At 32.3% G+C, this 14,101-nt stretch overlaps 2 non-coding genes across 2 annotated transcripts; both read left to right on the top strand.

Annotated features, from left to right (window-relative positions):
• Window positions 1-7,753: 7,753 nt before the first annotated feature.
• On the top strand, window positions 7,754-7,826 carry Trnaf-gaa (transfer RNA phenylalanine (anticodon GAA)). Its single transcript has one exon. It is a non-coding gene; the product is annotated as a tRNA-Phe (tRNA).
• A 9-nt stretch (window positions 7,827-7,835) lies between these two features.
• Trnad-guc (transfer RNA aspartic acid (anticodon GUC)) lies at window positions 7,836-7,907 on the top strand. Its single transcript has one exon. It is a non-coding gene; the product is annotated as a tRNA-Asp (tRNA).
• Window positions 7,908-14,101: the final 6,194 nt, after the last annotated feature.

Raw genomic sequence — 14,101 nt, 5'->3', positions numbered from 1 at the left:
TAAAGTGGTGTTTTGCCCCCGTTTTGGGGAGAAATCATTGTTAATTTCGATGTAAACTGAAGTGGTGTTATAATTTGGCGGACACTTGGCGATATATCGCCAGTCTGCTGGTCGCCAAATTTTGTCGCCCACTTGGCGACAAATTTGGCGATTTTTTAAAAATCTGTTTTAATTTGGGCACTGTTGGTGATATTTAGAGAGTAAACTATTGAATCCATAGACTAATAATAAGAGTAGACCGAGCTATGGCAACCCTTTTGCTGCTCATAAACCAAACCATGTGACTGGTGGATATCCTAGCAACAGCGGGCGTTAATCGTAGCAGACGATCAACGCCAGCGCGAAATAAAATAAATAGAATTGATGGAACACGGAAGAATGATCTTTTATGGAGTCTGATTTGTAAATTTGTTATTCTAAGTTGTAAATATTTTGTTAATATAGTGAGTTTTTCGTTTAGATAGTACTGTGCATTTTCTTTAGTCAATTTCAATAACTCTCTAAGCAATAAAAGATGCAAGCGACCAAGAGGAATCAGCAAACGGTAAGATTTTTACCTACAGTTTCAATTTAAGATACCGATTAGTACATTTTTGCGTTAACGCAAAACGTTTACGCCATTTCGTTCACGCCAACGCTGACAGCTCCAAATGAAATAAAAGTTACCGAAAACTGATCAAAAACTATTACTAATGTCAAAATAATGCATAACTAAAAGAAAAACAGTTCAATCTCTGCACCTGGAAGTTTTATTTAATGAAAACACATTGTCTTAAAATACATGTCGAGTGCCAAACTATAGATAATGCTGTCATCTAGCAACCATGCTGCCAAAGTCTTCGCCAAGCCCTTCCACTAGTCACATGATACATCTATGAACCAATTTTCTTTATCAGCAAGAATGAGAAAGCTCGGTCTACTCTTATTATTAGTCTATGATTGAATCACATTAAAATTGCCAGTAATGGGGAAATGACATTAAATTGGAGTAAAAGGAAGTCATGTGATGACTTCCATCAGCTCGTTTAATTATACTTTCATCATCTGTTTATCTAAGGGTGTTATTGGATAATGAAATTTTCAGAGTCACACTGAAAACATCTAAAATATGGTATTTAAAGGTAAAAATTTAAATGTCAATGTATAACAAAAACAGAAAAAAAAGCATTTTAGACACCATTGCTAAGCAATTTAAAAGCAAAATTTTCGATTTTTGTTAATGATGCAAAAAAAAAAAAAAAAAAAATCATATGGCAGTTGCAGGTGGTGTAAACGAATTAGAAGAAAGAAAAGCTGAAAATTCGTAAAATAATAGTTGAAAACAGCGAGAATGGAGAAAAATATCAAGAATTGATACTGTTAAGAGTTCGTGATACAACTTCAAACTTTCTTCAAATGAAAACACGTTCTTGAGAAAAACACTGGAGATTTATTTACAACTATTTACAAGAAATGTCGTTAACAACTGCTAAATTAACCATAGCAATTAGGCAAAGCATGGATTAACACCGTAAACTCAACGGTAACACACATATTCACATCAAAATGCACAAAAACACAGCCCAAAAGGCTTCACAAAACAGAGCTAATACACTCTCAGCGCAACGGCTCAGTCGAGACTGACTTTTTATCACGCGTCACGGCTATTTATAAACATCGAAAGAGAGTTTCTCAAATAGTCCAGAAATTCCTGCACCGTTCTATCACTTTCTCATTTCTTTCCATTCACAAATTTTATCATTCAGAAATGAGGAGAACGTATACTTCAGCCGAATGTTATGAAGTTGTATGTACATTACATGAAACACACTTAAACTGTCATGCTGTGGCCTTATCGAATTGCAAATACATCAGCTAAGGTAAGTTTCAAATACATAGAGTGATATTTCATATTAATTATCATTTGAAGTTTATTTATTAATAAGAATGTTCATAGATATTTTATAACATACTTATAATATTTTCAGTAAGTTACCGCCCCATAACAAGGACTAAGGCAGAAATACATGAAATACACAACCAGCTCAGTCATTCTAGTCCTACCAGTTTGTTTGGCACTCTTGGCTTCCTTAAGAGGTTTTCCACCACCCAGCTCCGTCACTTCCTATGCTGTGCTGATGAGTGCTGATAAGCACGAAACTGCAGTATTCGGCTGGAATGATTGAGCTGGCGGTGTATTTCATACTTATAATAGTTTCGGACTCAAATTTAATGTTTTCGGTGTGTACTGTAAGTCAAAGTAGTAAATACCTTTATTGATAGATAATCTTAACTTATCCTGGTGTTGGTATTTATTTTGTATATACCTAAATTGTCATGTTGTGGTTACTTTTACACGTGGGTCATTCCGGTGAACATGGTACATTTCAGTTTTCAAAAAAATTTTTTTCAGTCATCTAATCCAACAAAAATTAGAGTCAAATAATGGCAAAAAGGTTTAATTTATCTGAACAATAAAAATTAATTAGCTCAACTTGGCATTAATATCCAATTTTCTCAGTTCTTTCATCAGAAATGAAAGATTTTGTCCACTCTGTTACACATTTAAAAATAACAACAAATTTAAAATTTTCAATTGTTTTTTGAATTTTTTTTTTTGTTTAATGTAAACAAATGGAACATATCTTTCATACAAATGCTTAAAATGTCATTGTAAAAGGCACATTTAAGTTTTATTGCTAATTATCTTACTCAAAAATACAAAAATTTAAAAAATCATTTGCAAAAGTTTGATTATTATATGAAAAGAAATTGAAGAAAGATTGCAGTTGGATTATTCTAGTTAGTAATTGTGCAGTTCTATGCAAATTAACCTTTAAATTAAATATTTAAAAAAAAATTACAATCAAATCAGTTAAAATATTTCTGTAACAGAGTGGACACTATTATTGAAGATAGAAGTAATCTCTATGTTTAAGCAAATAAAATAGATAGACAATGTTTCATTTTTTAAAATTTTGTATTGAATTCAATTTTTCTATAAATTTGTTAAGCTAAGCTTTTTGAAAAACATCAATAGCATGACTTGTTTACTATTTCCATAAATACTGTCCACTCTGTTACACAAGAAGTGTAACAGAGTGGACAAATTGGTAGTTAACATTTTTTTCCCAAACCTAAACATAAAGTAACAGTTAAAATAGTAATACAAAAGCAAAGAGTAACTCTAAAATTACTACTTTATATATAATTTAGATTTTTTTTTTAAATTTTAATTAATAAAATTAACGTAACATAGTGAACATTTTGTTACTCAAATTTACTATCAGAGACAAAGAATGAATTTTACCTTGCTTGTTGACTGTTGAATCCACTAAGGTTAGCTAAACATGGAGTTTTTACCATCTGGCCATGTCAAAAGTATTGCTAGTTTTTTTTTGTAAAAATATTTTTTTTTATTCTTTAATGACTGTAACAGAGTGGACATTTCAAAATTTGTAAACTGTAGGGACAATTGTAAATTCCCTGCATTTTCATAAAAAAAAATATTTTTCTAAAACAAATTTATTGTTTAAATTGTTACAATAAAGGTGTTGCAATATAATTGGAATTTTTTTTGTTATGGCATCTAAGCAATTACTTAAATCACTTTTTAACTGTCACTGTTTTGAAACTGGGACATCAAGATTTTGCCTTTTTGACTAACAATTTGAAAAAAAAAAACCTAAATCAAAACATTAAGAACAAAAAATACCTCATGATACAAAATTGCATGAAGAATAAAGAAAAAAATATGATTAGTTCATATTAACTATCAAATTTTCTGTAAAAAATCCAAAAGTGCCGGACATGAAATGTACCATTTTCGTTGGAATGACCCGCGTATTGGCTTTCATTTCAGGGGAGAACACAGTTAAATAAACTTTATTTTTGAAAGGAGTTTTTTTTTTTTTTTTTGACTGAAAATGAAAATTTGTTTTTAACGACTGCCTGTGAATGGCCCATCGAGATTTTTTTTTACCAGATGTTTTATTACACTTAGAGGTACCTGTGCACAAAATTTGGTTAAAATCGAAAGGGGTATACTTTGAGAAAATTTCTGTCAAAGTTACTCCGTTTTCGAGTCAAAAAATTAAAAGTAAACCCTCACAGAAATTTTTTTGAATGAGTTATACAATTTAAACGCAGTTTAAATTCAAGTATACATTATACTGAACAAAATAAAAAAAAATTCAAAGCTTCTTTACAATTTGTTAATGAGTTATAGCCGTTTAAACACGTCTTTGTGTCAATCAAAATGGCGGCAAAAAAACCATCTTGGCATACATTTAAAGGCTCATAAATTTTCAACCTTTTCATAAATCTCAAAATAATTTCTATTTTCATAATCAGCATCAAAAAATCTACAAGTACACCAAATTTGAACAAAATCGGAGATGGTGGGGTGGCATGGTCTGGATGATTTGACATGGATTGACCATGGCGTTCGGGAAAAGTAACTCGGACATAGATACATACGCTCAATTTTTAAGTATGTAAGTTTTTTTTTGCTTTTTTTTAGAGACGTACCGAGTACTCTGTAACTACTCGGTACTCGGCCAATTTGCCGAGTACTCGGTACTCGGCCAAATTCTGATCAGATACTCGGCCAATACCGAGTAGTTGCAAAAAATTGAATATTGTCCAAGAGATACTAAAATTTATATAAAAAAAAAAGAGCAAGCATTATATTCTGCAATCATTTACAATTAAAATTTATAAGTCAAATTTAAATTTTGAGAATAATGAAGTTTGTAATGCTTCAATGGAATAAATCTTTATTTTAATGTCCCCAAAGTTAATGAAACTTATTTATTAAAAAATTACGCAAAAAAGGTAAGTATAGAAAATATGGAATTTTTATATTAAAAATGGATTTTTGCTTCAATGGAATAAATCTTTATTTTAATGTCCCCAAAGTTAATGAAACTTATTTATTAAAAAATTACGCAAAAAAGGTAAGTATAGAAAATATGGAATTTTTATATTAAAAATGGATTTTTGCTACAAACAGAAATTAGTAATAAAAATATAAAAATACCTTTGCTTAAAAAATAAAAGGAAATAAAACAACGTTAAAAGCACAATGCAGGAACTCTGCAGACACGTGTTTTGGCATTTCAAGGAATTCCTTTTTCAATGCACAAAATGGGGGCTCGTAGATTTAAAGGCATCCGACAAAAGTCGAATTTTTTTGTTGAATGTCTTTACATTCCTTAGCTCACATGTTATGCATTGAAAAAGACGTTCCTTGTAACGGGGGGGGGGGGGGGGGGGCTGAAACACGTGTCTGGAGTGTTCCTGCACATTTGTTTTATCTGCTTTAAAAATTATTTATGTTTGGGGGACTAGAACTATGATTGATTGGTATACAGTGAAACCCCTCCTAACGGACACCCCTCAAAGGCGGACAATTTTTAATTCCCCAGTTCCAATGCAAATAACATTATTAAACCCCTGTCCTGCGGACACCTCTATATTGCAGACAAAAAAATTTGTCCTGTTAGTGTCCGCATTAGAAGGATTTTACTGTAATTTGTTTTAATTCCAACTTGATTAATCATACTTTTTATTTATTTTTAATTTTAAAAATTATTTTTTTTTTGTAAAATTTTTGACACAAACAAAATTGTATATATAATGCGTAATTAAATTTCAGCAGGAATTTAGTTTTAAAAACTATTATATGGACAAGGAGGTCTATACTACTATTCCAATAAGTTCAAAATTCATCACATGTGTGTCGATGGTTCTTCTTAAAACATAATTGGTACTTGGTAACTCGGCCGAGTAGTGAAAGGCCGAGTACTCGGTAACTCGGTACTCGGCCGAGTAGTGAAAGGCCGAGTACTCGGTACTCGGCTACTCGGCCAAAGTGCTACTCGGTACGTCTCTACTTTTTTTTTCCACACAGCTGATAATCTCAACATTTTTGCATCTGTGTTTGGAATTTTATTTATTTTTTTCTTTAATTACTATTAGGTTCTTTTAACAGGCTTGGGAATAAAAATTGTTTATTTTCATGAAAACGTTAATTCGGAAATGTTAAATCAAAATTATATGGTCATTTTGAGCGAGAGTTTTCAAATGTGACAGGTTAAGTATTGAAACGAACAAAATAATTAAAAAAAGCTTAGCCTTAAGGTATTTTGAATGTTAATCTTCCTGTTTTCTCTCGTTTTCTGATATAAAAATCTAATTTTTCCCACCTATTTTTTCAAAGTAAAATCTACTGATTGTGTTTCTTGCAAAATGTGCAGGTAAGCTATGTTCATGTGGTTCTGTCTTTTAGATACGTGATAGTCACGATTGTAAATCAGGAAAATTTTCGGAGCTTAATCAGAGAATTATTAGGGAACCTTTTTCCAGGATTTTGTTACCACCATGAAAAAGGTCTGAAAAATAGTTACCTCTGAATGATTATTTAGGATAATTACTTTATCATTTGTACCATTGACTTGTAAAATTGATACCGGATCAGCTTGTGAGGATTTTTACAACAAGATGAAAACCAAAAAAGACTAAAAAAGCTATATAAAATGAAAAGTGTATCTATATTGTTAAATCTTTTATTCCTCATTAAAAGTGTTTTTTTCTAACTGGAATAAATTGTAAATATCTCGGAAGTGAAAAGTTCAAATTTTATCTGCGTATGTCATTATTTATCAGGGGTAGAGGGTCATGGCACTGACTGCGCCCTTGACATTTTTAGGGGGGGGGGGAACGTTTTGAGGGGTATTTTTTATAATTTTTAGGGGATATTTGCGATATTTAGGGGAGGGGGCGCCCTTGCTCTTAGGAAGACACACCCCTGTATTTATTACCCCTGTTTTAAGTTCATAATTAGTAACCATTTATTCACAGCATTGAGAATAAATTGCCCTATAAAAACATTCTATATGATTAACGATTTTATTTTATTAATCTTTTGAAATTACAGTTGAACTTAGTTAATACGAAATGTTGTACTAAGACGTTTGTAGAATGTTGTACTAAGACTAATGTTTACTTAGTTAATACGAACTGAAAAACTAAGAAATGATGACCTATATTTTAAAAATATTACTGGTAATCTATTGGCAAATTCAGGAAAAAAAAAATCACTTATTTCTTATAAATGAATGTTTTTGGAAAATATTGAAAAATCAAAATGATAATTGACAATCGCGGAAGAGGTTGTAATCCATAATGGAAGATGATACGGAATTTATTTCTCTGAAAAATATTTAATATTTTTTTTCCGATACACAATGGCATGTGTATCGGATCCGTTGCACCGGACAACAACCGCAACATCCGATACACAATGTTATGTTGTATCATTACAACATAACAAAATGATGAATAATTTGCAAAAAATAAAATAACAGTATTCAACCACGAACATTTTGAATAAAGAGATCATAAGTTTTTGTTCGTCTTATCAGAGACACTTTCCATTTAATATACGTATTACACGTGTAATTTTTAATGTAATTATATAGCAAACCAAAATTAACGAACAAAATGTTCGTTTTAGCCGTGATTTCGTATTAAACGTGATCGTATTAAGAGAGCTCAACTGTACTAGTTTTTTTTTTTTTTTTTTTTTTAAATCGTTAACAAATATTCAAAGACGGTCGAACAGTTATCTACCTGGCACAAAACCGTCAGCACCTCCTTTCCCAAATCCTCCTATCCGAAAGATTAACTTCCTGCGGAACACCCGGCTTGAGATAACAATGTTACTTTTTTCTTTAGGATTCTTTATCAAAATCCTCGCACCAAGAGATGTGCCGAAATAGCTCAGTTGGGAGAGCGTTAGACTGAAGATCTAAAGGTCCCTGGTTCGATCCCGGGTTTCGGCAGGTCCCTCATCCTCGGTAGTATAGTGGTCAGTATCCCCGCCTGTCACGCGGGAGACCGGGGTTCGATTCCCCGCCGGGGAGTAAATTTTTATTACCCTTTTTTTTTTAGCACCATTTTGATTACCAATGATTTTTACTACCAATGATCTTTTCTTTCACAGTTTTAAATCGAGAATTTTCGTTATATTTCACTTACGCAGTAATGTAACTATACGTTTTTACCCTTAAACACCCCTCCCCTCCGCTTTTTTTCATAAAGTGCAAAGTTGAATCGTTAATTCTCTTAAAATTAAAAAAACAAAGATTCTTTACCTCCTCCTCCCCCCCCCCCTTCTTTTAAAAATTATATTGCGTAAAACTTCACAACACTATATTTCTACAAACTGGGCAGTAGCTAGGTCGAAAAACTGAGGGGGTGGAGGTACACATTTGGCGGCATTTTAATTGTTTCAAACGCATGTTCCAATCTGCAGAGAAAGAGGGGGAGGGAGGGATTTAGCTTCTGATTTAGAAGTATAGTCATATTACTAGACCTTAGTACTAGTAATATAAATTTAATCCTAAGGATAATATTTAATCAGAAATAAGGGGTGTCGGAAGCTTTTCCTCCTGACATTTTTTCGAAATTGAAGGTATAAAAACGCAGTTTTAAACTTTATTTCAGGTTGGGGATAAAGGGGGAGACAAAGTCCGATAGGCTCCCCCGATAAATCCTCCCCCCCCCCTCCAAATTTAAGTTTCCAAAACACAATCGTACGTTATATTTGATTATGTGCAAGAGAGGGGATCCAGGGGTTCTCCCCCGGGAATTTTTCAAGATTGTTAAACAGAGTTTTTAGACCATCTTTGGTGATTTTAAGGGAAGAAGAGACTCGAGGTCATCCCCCGATAAGTTTTCAAACTCCAAGAACGCAAATGTGAATTATTTCTTATTGTGACAGGCCTCCGGGAAAAATTTGAAAATTGTAGTTCGAAAAAAGCAGTTTTAGACGATCTATGGCGATATTAAGGAGAAGAGAAATGTGGGCACCATGCCACCGAAATTTTTTGAAATTGAAGCCTTAAAAACGCGGTTGTAGACGTCTTTGTTAAAATTGAGTGCAACACCAGTTTCTTGAAATTAAAGCTCCAAAAACGTAATTTAAGCCAACCTTCACTGAAGGGAGGGGAGGGCAGGTTTGAAGGAGCTCGTGTACAGAAATGTTTCGTAAGTGAAGCACTATTAAATTACTTTTAAATAAAAAAAAAGCCTCCAAAAAATACCCAGGAACTAAAAAGCAAAAAATAACTGATTACACTTACATTCTATTTCCTACCCAAACACAGAACTGAAATTTATTTTAAAATTCCAGTACAAAAATCATCTAAACTAAACACCGAATTATAAAATAAACACTGATTTAAATTACTATAAGATAAATTATTTTAAATACCTAACTAATTATATACGATCTCTTAATTTTTAATAACCTTTTGAAGTCGGGGCCTCCTATAAACAACTACATAACGTAACTGACAACCCACCGAATCTTAAATTAAACACTAATTTAATTATACGCGAAATTAGTCTTTAAAACTAAACCTACTCGGTTACGTTAGGCAGTAGTTTATAGGAGGACCCGACTTCAAAAGGTTATTAAAAATTAAGAGATCGTATATAATTAGTTAGGTATTTAAAATAATTCATCGTATAGTAAGCAAAATTCTCAATTTCCAGCCTCATATTTTTGTTTTCTTGAAATATACAATCAATATACTTTTAACATTTTGAACGGATATAGTAATTTTTTGTGATACCTTAGGTCTTATTTATTCCACTGTATTTTATTTCAAATATTCCTCCTGCATCTCTTGATAAGACTTGATGATTTATTTATGATTTTTTCGTTCAAACATTTAGAACTTCTGGTGTGAGTATTCATCACAATACTTTGAATCTATCTTTGCATTAAACTTTTTTTTCCTCTCTCTCTATTTCAAATATCTATTTCGGCAACCCACTTAGCAACGACTTTCAGGGGGGGGGGGGGGATCATCAAAAAAATTACATATGGGAATGTTTCGGCGGCCCCTATTTATCTGCTTTTTTTTTAAACTGAAGAATAATGAAGCATGGTTTTGTATAACCAACTCCGCCGAGAGACAAGGCGTGCACGTTTTGTCGCCGGCTTTCGATCCCATTATGCTAATTTTACTCTATTATGCACAATATTTTAATTTGAACCGGGCCCCTAGTTTCCGACTAGGCAGACATACCCACTCTGCGGCCTAGTGAATACTTGTTTTGCGTTAAAAAAATGTTTGAAACGTACATTTCCGCTGCCCTTACTTAGATATTCTTAATAAAAGAGAATCATGGATGTTCCTAAATTATGTTTTGAAATTACATTCTCCAATCAAATTTTACAGAAAAAAAACTTTTTGTCACTATTATTTCAATTGTTCATTTATATTTACTATTTTATTTTTTTTAAACAAGGAAGAGTTTCCCTTTTTCTTCATTTTTTGCATCGCTAAAAGGAAAGCGGCCCCACTTCTGAAAAGCTGGGAGGGTGTAACACTCCCCCTCCCCTTGGCGTCGGCCCTGTCTACAAATGCTTTTTTTTTTGATAGAAAGAACATTCTGAAAATTTAGGTATTTTTTTCTCATGAAAATTTATTCTTCTGTTTCTACAAGTTTGATCATTCTTTTTTGCTTTTCTCTTTAATCAAGCAACAGGAGCTTTCAATTGATGCAGTACCCTAGTGTAGATTGAAATTGGAAAAAAAAAAAAAAAAGACCCAAACACAATTTTTTACAAAAAGAAAAGAGAACATAACCTAATTTCTCATTAAGGGTTACTTTGAGCCATGCGGGTTACCTTTGCTCCACTTCATATTTTTTAATAGATTGGCCCAATGCAGCACTCTCCCGGTCGAAGATTATGAATTAAGTTTTTTTTCCTACTCTTGATTCTCCACAAATAAAAAAAAATGTAGGAATATTATACACCAGTGGTCTCTAAACTTTTTTACTCAAGGGCCACATTTTGAAAAAAAAAAAAAAAAGAAAAGAAAAGAAAAGGCGGTGAGGTGGGCCGAGATTCAAACAAAATATTTTTCAGATGGTCAAGTTTGCTCAAGTCTCTCCCCCCCCCCCCCGGATACACCTACGAACTGTGTTTTAATTTTAAGCGCTCATTGGTGGTTTTTATGATTTCCTGGGTTTAGTTTTCTTTAAAAATGCTTGAATGGAAATATATTATCAAACAATTCTTTTCCCCAGTGTGTAAGCTTTCATCGTCGAACCAGACAAAATCTTCGCGATACAGAAATGACTGCTGCCCGTAGGTAGGAGGCCTCTGTTGTACGCAGCTTATTGCATCATTCAATAATTCTGAAACTACTGTTTGGAAGAAGTTCTTTTTGAAGTCATTGAACTTGCCCTTTCTAAATTTTAATATTATTAATGATAGCATTCTTGTGATGTAGTGAAGTATAAGAAGGGGGGGGGGGATAGGATTGAAATATTTATACATTTGGTTTTTTTGCTGCTTTAAAGTTGTAATACTTTGATTAAAATAATTTACTTTACACCCCATTTCTGGCCTCGAAGTTGCATTAAATGGCTGTACAACCTTGAACCGGGCAAATTTATTGGGGTTTAATTCAGGAGTTTTTCTTTTGTTTTCTACTACTACTACCAAACCTCCGGTTTCAGTCATAACCATTGCTCTCCAAGTAGCATCCTTGGCCAATATCAGCACTACTTTCGCAATGTTGCGCCAATATTAGCCTTACATTAGTGATTGCAATATCGAATACCGGTATTTCCAGCAATTTTGCAATTTCGTAATACCGTTTTTTTGCTGAGGAAAAATACCGGTATTTTCGGTATTGGCTCAAAATAATAACTAGTTTCAATTAAAGAATTTTCAAGTAAACTCAATAAATATCTACTTTATTTTAAAAGTACATTTCTTTTTCCATGATACAAAACCAAAATCCATTTATGGATGTAAACATTTGGCTTTAAAAGCACGAATTAGTAGAATATCACTAAGCGAAAGTAGCGTTAAGATTGCAAAATGATATTGTACTTACTAGATGGTGAGATGAATCGCATATTCGTACGCTTTTGTGCACCATGTTCTTTTTTTTTTTTTCATTTCCTTGATCTTTCATTTTCTTTTTTGTGAAAGTAAAATTCGAGGGGTAATTTTGAATGCATTTGTCAATTGAACAAAATATTAAAACCATCGATTACAGTAATATTTTATGATTTCTTTAATATTTTTGTCTCAACTGTACTAAATTTTGACAAAGTTCTTTCTTGCTAGCATAACCAAGGCTTCACTTGATACGCGTTTTATCGAGTGAAGCCTTGGCATAACAAATGGTAATTTGTTATAACTAGTATTGGTTTGTTATCCTGTCTCGCTATTTGGCTTTATACTTGGCAAGATAACAGTTAGATATTTTATAGTGCCTTAAAAGTTTGCATAGAGGTAAAGCATAATCATTTGAAACTTATTTTCAAATATTTATATGATTATAATTGTAAGGAATTTTGAAAAGAAAACTACAACGAATAAGATAAACTAACAAGATGAAATTCAGTCAAGTTTATTCAAGTTTCAAACCAAAAGCAAACACAAACCTCTCCTGCTCAGAAAATAATGTTAATATTGGAAAAGTATCGTCTCTCGGAGAGAAATTATTACTAGCTATAAATTAAAAAATAATAATAATAAATAAAAATAATAATACACCCAATCCCAATACAAAGGAAACACACACACTAACGGATCTATCCAAAAAAAAAAAAAAAAAAAAACACTTAAATGTCGAATTATTTGAAGATAAAGAATTTCCAAACAATTAAAGGTGCTTTGTTAACAGTACCACCGACTTGCGTGAATTCAGAAAGAGTATTTTCAACTGTAGGAAAGTTGAATAGTAAAATGAGTTCCAGGCTTGGAGACAATTCAATTATTGATGCATTATGCTTTTGATTATTGTGGATTTTTTACTATGACATTTGTTCCTTCGTTTTGTATTTGTTCAAAATACGTTTTCATAAATGATACAATTTTTGTACAAAATTATGAATGTGGCAACGAAACAATATGTTTTCAAACATATTTTGAGAAATTTCAAATACCGGTATTCCTGTATCACGTTTTTACAATACCGAATACCGGTGTTGAATTTTTGGTCCGATATTGAAATCCCTACCTTTCATACACTGCATCAGCAATCTTGCAGTGAGATTAGCAGACAATATTGTTTCAATTTTGGCTGAGCACTGTATAAGAGTTGTTGTATTTAGGCTGTCGGATAACGCAGGCGTAATATTGGTTAAATTCTGGAAAACCAATGTTGGGCTGAAGGCTGAAGATGGTTCTTTGATATTCAACCAATTATGAAATGTATCTGAAAAATGATGTCTCTTCCAAAGTGAGCAATTCAAGTTAGGGCCTGATTACCCGAAGTCTCGGGATACTTAAGTTCCTTTCAGATTCTGAGTAGCATATCGGTGGCTAAGGTGTGATACTTCGTAACTCACATGTTAAAGAGTATAATTAAGTAAGTTACGAGGTATCACACCTTAGCAATTGATATATTACTAAATTACAACGATATGCAATGATACAAGGGTGTTCTAGCTATTTTTAGCCTACTTTCCCAGTAAAAGTCAAAAAAAGAAGAAAAAAATCATGAAAGAAGGCTCAATGCATCTTGAAAATATCGTGAAAAACAACAAAAAAAAAAAGTCAAAAATAAATAAAATAATTAAATAAATATCGAAAAATTAAAAATTGGAAAGTAGGGTATTGAGATGGGGGAAAATGTCTGTCGATCTGTCTGTCGCACAGTGGGGCGAAAACGACAAAAACCGCTTAAAAGGGTAATTTTTTTTCTATATTCAACCAATTGCGGATTAATATATTTGGGCAGACCTATATCTTAGGCAATCAGAACTGGAATTTTAGAGCCCTTCGTCCACTACAAAGCTAAAGATAGCCTTTAGAAGGTGAAGAACCATGAACGAAGGGGATTTAAACAAATTGCTTTGAGACAATCTATATATATTTTTCCTTATTAATGGCGGGCATATTAAATTTCTCTCGTGCCCGACGATAGTAAAAAAAAAAAAAAAGAAAAAAAAAAAAAAAAAAAAAGAATAATCGAATATTCAAACAGATAATTGGTTTTGATCAGTACCGAAAACTGGGGAATTCAAAGTTATTTTTTTCAAAACGCTCTACAAAAAGATGTCCTCTTAGAAATTA

The sequence above is a fragment of the Uloborus diversus genome, chromosome 9 (genome assembly GCF_026930045.1).
Source record: "Uloborus diversus isolate 005 chromosome 9, Udiv.v.3.1, whole genome shotgun sequence".
Taxonomy (NCBI): domain Eukaryota; kingdom Metazoa; phylum Arthropoda; class Arachnida; order Araneae; family Uloboridae; genus Uloborus; species Uloborus diversus.
This window is presented reverse-complemented; position numbering and strand designations above follow the sequence as displayed.